We start from the raw sequence: 7019 nt of genomic DNA on the forward strand, positions 1-7019 counted from the left end.
ACCACTCAGTACTCTCTTTTTAACCCTGTAGCACGGGCTGATTATTCTTTCTAAGCACATTATTTTATGGAAGGCAAAATTAAACATTCACCATCTGTTTTTCCCCCCTTTCTAAAGTTCATTAACGAAACTCATCATAGGCCTTAATTGATGTCTGAATTAGCATGTATGGCATAATGAAGAGGAAATGTGAGAGAGAGAGAGAGAGAGAGAGAGAGAGAGAGAGAGAGAGAGAGAGAGAGAGAGAGAGAGAGAGAGAGAGAGACTGGAGGCAGTGACTCACTCTGCCAGCACACATTAGTCACGATGAGATTACAGACTCACGCACTTCTTATCCACCTTTAACCAAGAAATCAACCTCTGAACTGGAATGAAAATAAATAAATAAATAAATAAATAAATAAACAAACAAATAAATAAATAAATAACGGTCTTCTTTTTCTGTTAAATCCTCTTTTATTTAGTGAACAAAAAGAAAGGGAAGCGGTAATTACAGGCCAGCACTATAATGTAGGATTGTGAGCCATTTTCAGCAGAATTTTTCAGTCAATTAAATCTCACACGCTATTAATGCAGCTCAATTAATTTCCATAAAAGTTACAAGCTGGAGACTTTTATTTCTTTTATATTTTTTCCCCTTATTATAATCTTTTATCAAAGCATTTTTTATTTATTTATTTTTTATTAAAGATTTAATAGGGGAAATTAAAAGCCGGCTTTGAGAGACCGGTGATTACATCCTAAGCTTTCTCTCAGTGCTCGATTACTTTTATTACTTAATTTTTTTTCCCCTGTGTATTTATGTTCAAATAATACATTCATACTACAGCTAGCGAGAGATGAAGACTTTACTTGTCACATTTTATTCACATATCTCTGCTTGTTAGGAAGCAGAGAATGTTAAGGGATTTGCTCGAGACCTCGACTTTGGCAGCTTTGGAGACGACGGGACTCAAACCTACAACTTTCCGATCATAAAATTAAAGCTTTGACCGTGAGCCTGATAAAATGTTCATGACAGAAAATCTACGGTCTTTGGTCTTTATTTAGTGAAGCAAAAAGTGAAACGATAAGATTATTAAATCTAATTTGAGGGTGCTCAAAACACGTTTAGCACGTTTGTCTCACACCTCCAGGGTCGGGTGTTCGATTCCCACCTCCGCCTTGTGTGTGTGGAGTCTGCATGTTCTCCCCGTGCCTCGGGGGTTTCCTCCGGGTACTCCGGTTTCCTCCCCCGGTCCAAAGACATGCATGGTAGGTTGATTGCCATCTCTGGAAAATTGTCCGTAGTGTGTGAGTGTGTGATTGAATGAGAGTGTGTGTGTGTGCCCTGTGATGGGTTGGCACTCCGTCCAGGGTGTATCCTGCCTCGATGCCCGATGACGCCTGAGATAAGCACAGGCTCCCCGTGACCCGAGAAGTTCGGATAAGCGGTAGGAAATGAATGAATGAATGAATGAATGAATGAAATCTAATTTGAGTGATTTCTCCTATTTAAAGGTTCTTCTATTGGCAAATTATTAAATACATCCTAAATGTTGCTATGTCATATGGACAGGATAGGAAAGAAAGGACAATTTTAGAAAAAAGACAAAACTATCTGCCAATAGAACAAGACTATTTAAAGCTTGAATTGTTGAATCATTTTATATATGGATTTGTCCTGGACTAGATAATAGCGTCTTTTTCCACTTGGACAGTTGTGTAAAACCCATCAGGACAAACACCAGCACTACATGTCTACATGTGTGTAGCTGACCTCGGTGCATCGCCGAGGGTTATACTTTTATAAATGTGAACTCTGCATTGGGCTTTTTCTCCGTTCTTCATTAATGGAGTGGGGTGTTGAATGTGTTTGTTTGGGGCTGAATGCTGCAGTTGAGAGATTGCTAGTCTCCATTCACATTCCCTCAGGGAAAAGCTGTGAAATGATAAATCTGAGGCAATTTTAATCCGATTAAAGCAGCCCGCTTCCCTTCTCCCATCGAGGAGCCACCTGATGCTATCAAGTCCAATGTAAACAGCTAGTTCCATTTTTTTCTTTCCTGAGGCTACAATCCATCGAAACATCCAATCTGATTGAAGCGTGTTGTAGGCTGGACTGATAAGCAGACCTGAATGTCCTCATGACGCCTGACGCTTATAAAGTAGAAGCAATGGTGGCTCTGGAATTGTCCATGTCCCTCACCACCACCACCCACTTGAATATGAAGTAAAAAAAAAACACTTCATTCTATGTTTATTTCATCTTAGTAAGTAATAGCCCTCCTGTTTTGCATCATTCTGCAATTTCATTTTGCCCTTCGGAATGCTATTATATTCCAATCATCAGGACTCTCACAGTCATAATCATTTTCAGCTCGGTCACTGTAATTGTCAATGCATGGATGGCCCAAAGGTATAGCGTCTGTGGAGATGATTTCACTCCGCCTCCGCTAGCAAAGTAGCAATTATTGCATTATCCCTCCCGTGCCCACGAGGGACGTTATCATAAAATAGAACCCATTCAAAATTGTGAATGGAGACGTTTAACAGAAACTGTTCCAAACTCAACGAAACTAGCAACGTTCTTTAAACTTCAGCTGAAGACAGATATGGACTTCGATCCGTCACGTCGTCAGGAAAATCACTGCTGGTTTGGAAATGGTGATTAGTGAGAAGTGAAGTGAAGCGAAATGAAAGGACGGCACAGCACGAGTTTATGTCCGAATGCAGAAGACATTTGAAATGCTTCAATTTAACACACGCTCTTAAAAACACTCAAGAGTGCAAGCTGAAAAGCGTTCACCACGCGACACGAGACAGTGGTGTAGAAGCGAACATTCTCAGGAATTATCCGATTCTATGATACGACACAGCCGCAGCAGGACATTTACATTTACAGCATTTTAGCAGACGACCCTTATCCAGAGAGACTTACATTTTTTTATCTCAACTGAGCAATTGGGGGCCCAGAAGTGGCAGCTTGGTGGACGTAGGAATCGAACTCACAACCTTCTGATTGGTAGCTCAACACCTTAACCACTAGGCTACACCCCCCCACCACCACCACCACCACCACCACCTTAACCACTAGGCCACCCCCCCCCCACATCAAAAGATTTGCATCGTGCATCGTGGACATTTACCGTTACGAAGGAGAGATTTTCCTCCTGCTATGTGTGGGCACTTCTTTTCACGTAGGATTTATATGTTACATATTTTAAAACTCACCCTTTAACAAACACACGTTCTGATTTATTATCGAGGATACGAGTAGGAAAGAGGAAAGTCGTTGTGCACATCAAGCACTTCGCTTGGCTCCTGGCTTACTTGCAGCGCAAGCATTCATTTCCTGACAGATGTAACCAATTATAAGATGTTAAAAGCAATCACTGTAAGAAAAGGTGCTGATAATGAAAAGGAGAATCAGACAATGAGGCAAAACACCGGTATAAAATCCAATTATTTTCTTTTCAGGAGATAATATCCAGAAAAACGTATGTATGTGAAGGGTATTCATCAGGCTAGTCATGCACAGGCACATTACATCGGCTTCGGGGGAACATTTAATAAATGTTTGACACGACATTAGCAGTAGCGCAGACGTGGAGTATGTGACTTGTGCCTACGTGATTGGCAGACGTTGTTATGCATGCTTAGCCTTCTGATGGGGAAGAAATTACAGCTGGGCTTTCAGCTCATTCGAACGGAAAATAAAATGCCGCGTGTGTCAGGATAATGACAAAAGCAATGATAAAAGATCAAACAAACTTTATTCGAGTCTGGAAGCACTTCCAGTTCTTAAATTATATCCCTATGATTGGCTCTTTCGAATTCTGATGAAATGCTACAAAAAAAAAATGGGTGATGAATAATTGAAATAAAACAACAATGAATCCCACATTATTTACACGGCCGTGGACATTATTTCGGATTTATTTTTTATTAAGATTAAGATCCTCGAACTATTTTGCGGTAGACGTGAAGAAATGTTCGTCTGAAACGTTCTGACGTATAAAGCGAGAAAATGTTCCTAAAATGGCGTTCGACGGAAACTGAAGAACAGAAATTATGTGTTGTTAGGTTGATTTTAGTTAAGTGTTTCCCATCATGTTCCATCCATCAAAGCTGCACCAGGGCACTTAAAGCTAAACCTGTCTGTAAAATTAGAGAAGATGGTAGGGGAAAAACAGACAAGCGCCATTAAACTGCATCTTCAAAAAGCCACTAAGGTTTTGGAGATGAAAGCTTAGGGCAGTGTTTGAAGGGAAAGAGCAAAGTTTCTGAAGCCTGAATCATTACAGTAAAGTATCTTATCCATTGCAAAAAAAAACTTTGTGAAGTTCATTCATTCATTCATCCATTCATTCATCTTCTACCGCTTATCCGAACTACCTCAGGTCACGGGGAGCCTGTGCCTATCTCAGGCGTCATCGGGCATCGAGGCAGGATACACCCTGGACGGAGTGCCAACCCATCACAGGGCACACACACTCTCTCATTCACTCACACACTCACACACTACGGACAATTTTCCAGAGATGACAATCAACCTACCATGCATGTCTTTGGACCGGCGGAGGAAACCGGAGTGCCCGGAGGAAACCCCCGAGGCACGGGGAGAACATGCAAACTCCACACACACAAGGCGGAGGCGGGAATCGAACCCCCGACCCTGGAGGTGTGAGGCGAACGTGCTAACCACTAAGTCACCGTGCCCCCCCCACTTTGTGAAGTTAATGCAATAAAAAGTAAGGCTCTGGTTAACTCCATAAAATCCATCTAAGTAATATTATACTTGTATAAGAAACGAATATATGTTCAATACAGTACACCCAGAAGTGTAAGAGCAACCAATGGAAGATCAGTCGATGGTTTCCGGCTGTACGTAAATAATAATTAATAAGAAAATGAATGGGTTCATGAGGAACTGCTTAGTCATTATAAATTGTCACTTGGGATTTGATAAGCAGTGCAATGGTAATTAATTTCCTTTGACGTAAACGCTCAACACGTCAGAAAATATTAATTGCGATGCTTTTTCTTTGAGGGTAGTGATGGTGATGATGATGATGATGATGATGATGATGATGATGATGAGTAAACTAAAGAAACCTCACCAGGAGGAAACAACATAGGATTAGAACACATTGAATTGTATTAGTATATTATAATATCTAACTACTTTTGGAAAACCTGTTTAGAGCTCGTTCACAACCACACACACACACACACACACGTAAAAAATAAATAAATAAATAAAAATAAAAAAAGAAGGATACACACTTACCTGTGCTCCGGTGCTGAGGAAGTCGTCGTGTATTTGCTCACACACACACTGACTCTTCAAGCGAGGCAGCAGTGTCCAACCCGCAGCCTTGTTCAACTGCTCGCCTTCACGCTCTCTCCTCTTTTATAACAACCCGCCCCTTCCTCTGGTTCACCCCCCCACCATCCCCCTTCCCTCTACACACCCTCTTGCCTTTTCCATGCCACAGACAGGGAGACACTAAGGTGTGGAATCATGCATAACTTGAACTAGCAACCCTTAGTCGACGCTGACGTATATACCTTCACCAACCACGTCACTTCTCCTTCCAAGCTTCCAGAAAGAGGGCTTGTGCTAAAAATAAATGAATACACGTCCTCTGCATAGGTGTGATAATACGCACATAAATGACTGACATTTCGTATAAAATGGAAGCCAATGGAAGAGAAGAATTTCGGTTGCCAAAGGCTGCATCCGAGAAGAAAAACAAACGCTCCCGAAGGTAAAGAAAGATCTCAGTGGACTACTGAGGTATCATAGCTCCTAGCCAAAGGAGAAGGACAAAAAGTGTCATTTGTCTGTGAAAAAAAAATCAAAGGTCCCAAAACACTGTTTCTGTTTCCTGTACAGTATTTTTGTAGTCATTGGCAATCAGACATTATCACCAGTATGAGTTGGCTGATGCTCTGTCTATGTGTTTGTCTGTTTCACTGCCCACTGGTTCAGATCTGATTCTAAACTTTGCTCTTCTTCTTCTAAAACTGTTCTTTTTGTTGACTTGGATTCACGCTTGGGGTCGTTATGCTGTGGAGATTTTCCTTAAACAGATACTTGTCGCACACTATCCTGGTAGTTGGAGATTCATTCATTCATTCATTTTCTACCGCTTTATCCGAACTACCTCGGGTCACGGGGAGCCTGTGCCTATCTCAGGCGTCATCGGTCATCGAGGCAGGATACACCCTGGACGGAGTGCCAACCCATCACTGGGCACACACACACTCTCATTCACTCACACACTCAGGACAATTTTCCAGAGATGCCAATCAACCTACCATGCATGTCTTTGGACCGGGGGAGGAAACCGGAGTACCCGGAGGAAACCCCCGAAGCACGGGGAGAACATGCAAACTCCACAGACACAAGTCGGAGGCGGGAATCGAATCCCGACCCTGGAGGTGTGAGGAGAACGTGCTACCCACTAAGCCACCGTGCGCCCCGGTAGTTGGAGATATCCACCATTATTTATCTTGACTAGAGTCCAAGCTGAAGGGAAGCAGCCGCATAGCACAATACTGCCACCACCATGCTTCACCATGGGTATGGTAGGGTTTTTTTTTGGTGATTTGCATTTTTTGAGAACATTATGCCCAATATGATTCTACTTTGTTCTTCTTAGAACATATACCGTGACCGTAAGTATGTTTTTGGGTGGTTTTGTTTAGGTTATTTACATGAGGATAAAATGAGAAGCAATGATGAAGCATGGTGGTGGCAGCATTATGCTATTTGCCTGTTTCCCTTCAGCTTCGACTAGGGCTCTAATCGAGATAGAGAGTCTCTAATCAAGAGATAAAGATGGACCTCTCCAAATATTCAGGTCAGATCACTTGACATGAGCACATGAACCGAGGTCCCTGTAGTCACATTAAACGTTATGTTCATAACAATACAATCAGAAAAAGAGAGAACGATTACGGCTTGTACTAAATGACAAGCATGATGATTTGAACTTTGTTTTCAGCCACTGGATCTGGGAAACCTGCAG

General features: G+C 41.9%; 1 protein-coding gene across 1 annotated transcript in view; it reads right to left on the reverse strand.

Moving 5' to 3' along the window:
* The window catches only part of pnocb (prepronociceptin b), a 10240-nt gene extending 4845 nt beyond the window's left edge, over window positions 1-5395 (reverse strand). Inside the window, exon 1 of the mRNA XM_027163401.2 lies at window positions 5273-5395. The gene's annotated coding sequence lies outside the window, so the exon portion shown is untranslated. The remainder of the gene's footprint in view (window positions 1-5272) is intronic.
* Between the last annotated feature and the right edge of the window lie 1624 nt (window positions 5396-7019).

The sequence above is a fragment of the Tachysurus fulvidraco genome, chromosome 16, assembly GCF_022655615.1.
Source record: "Tachysurus fulvidraco isolate hzauxx_2018 chromosome 16, HZAU_PFXX_2.0, whole genome shotgun sequence".
In the NCBI taxonomy this organism is placed as follows: Eukaryota; Metazoa; Chordata; class Actinopteri; order Siluriformes; family Bagridae; genus Tachysurus; species Tachysurus fulvidraco.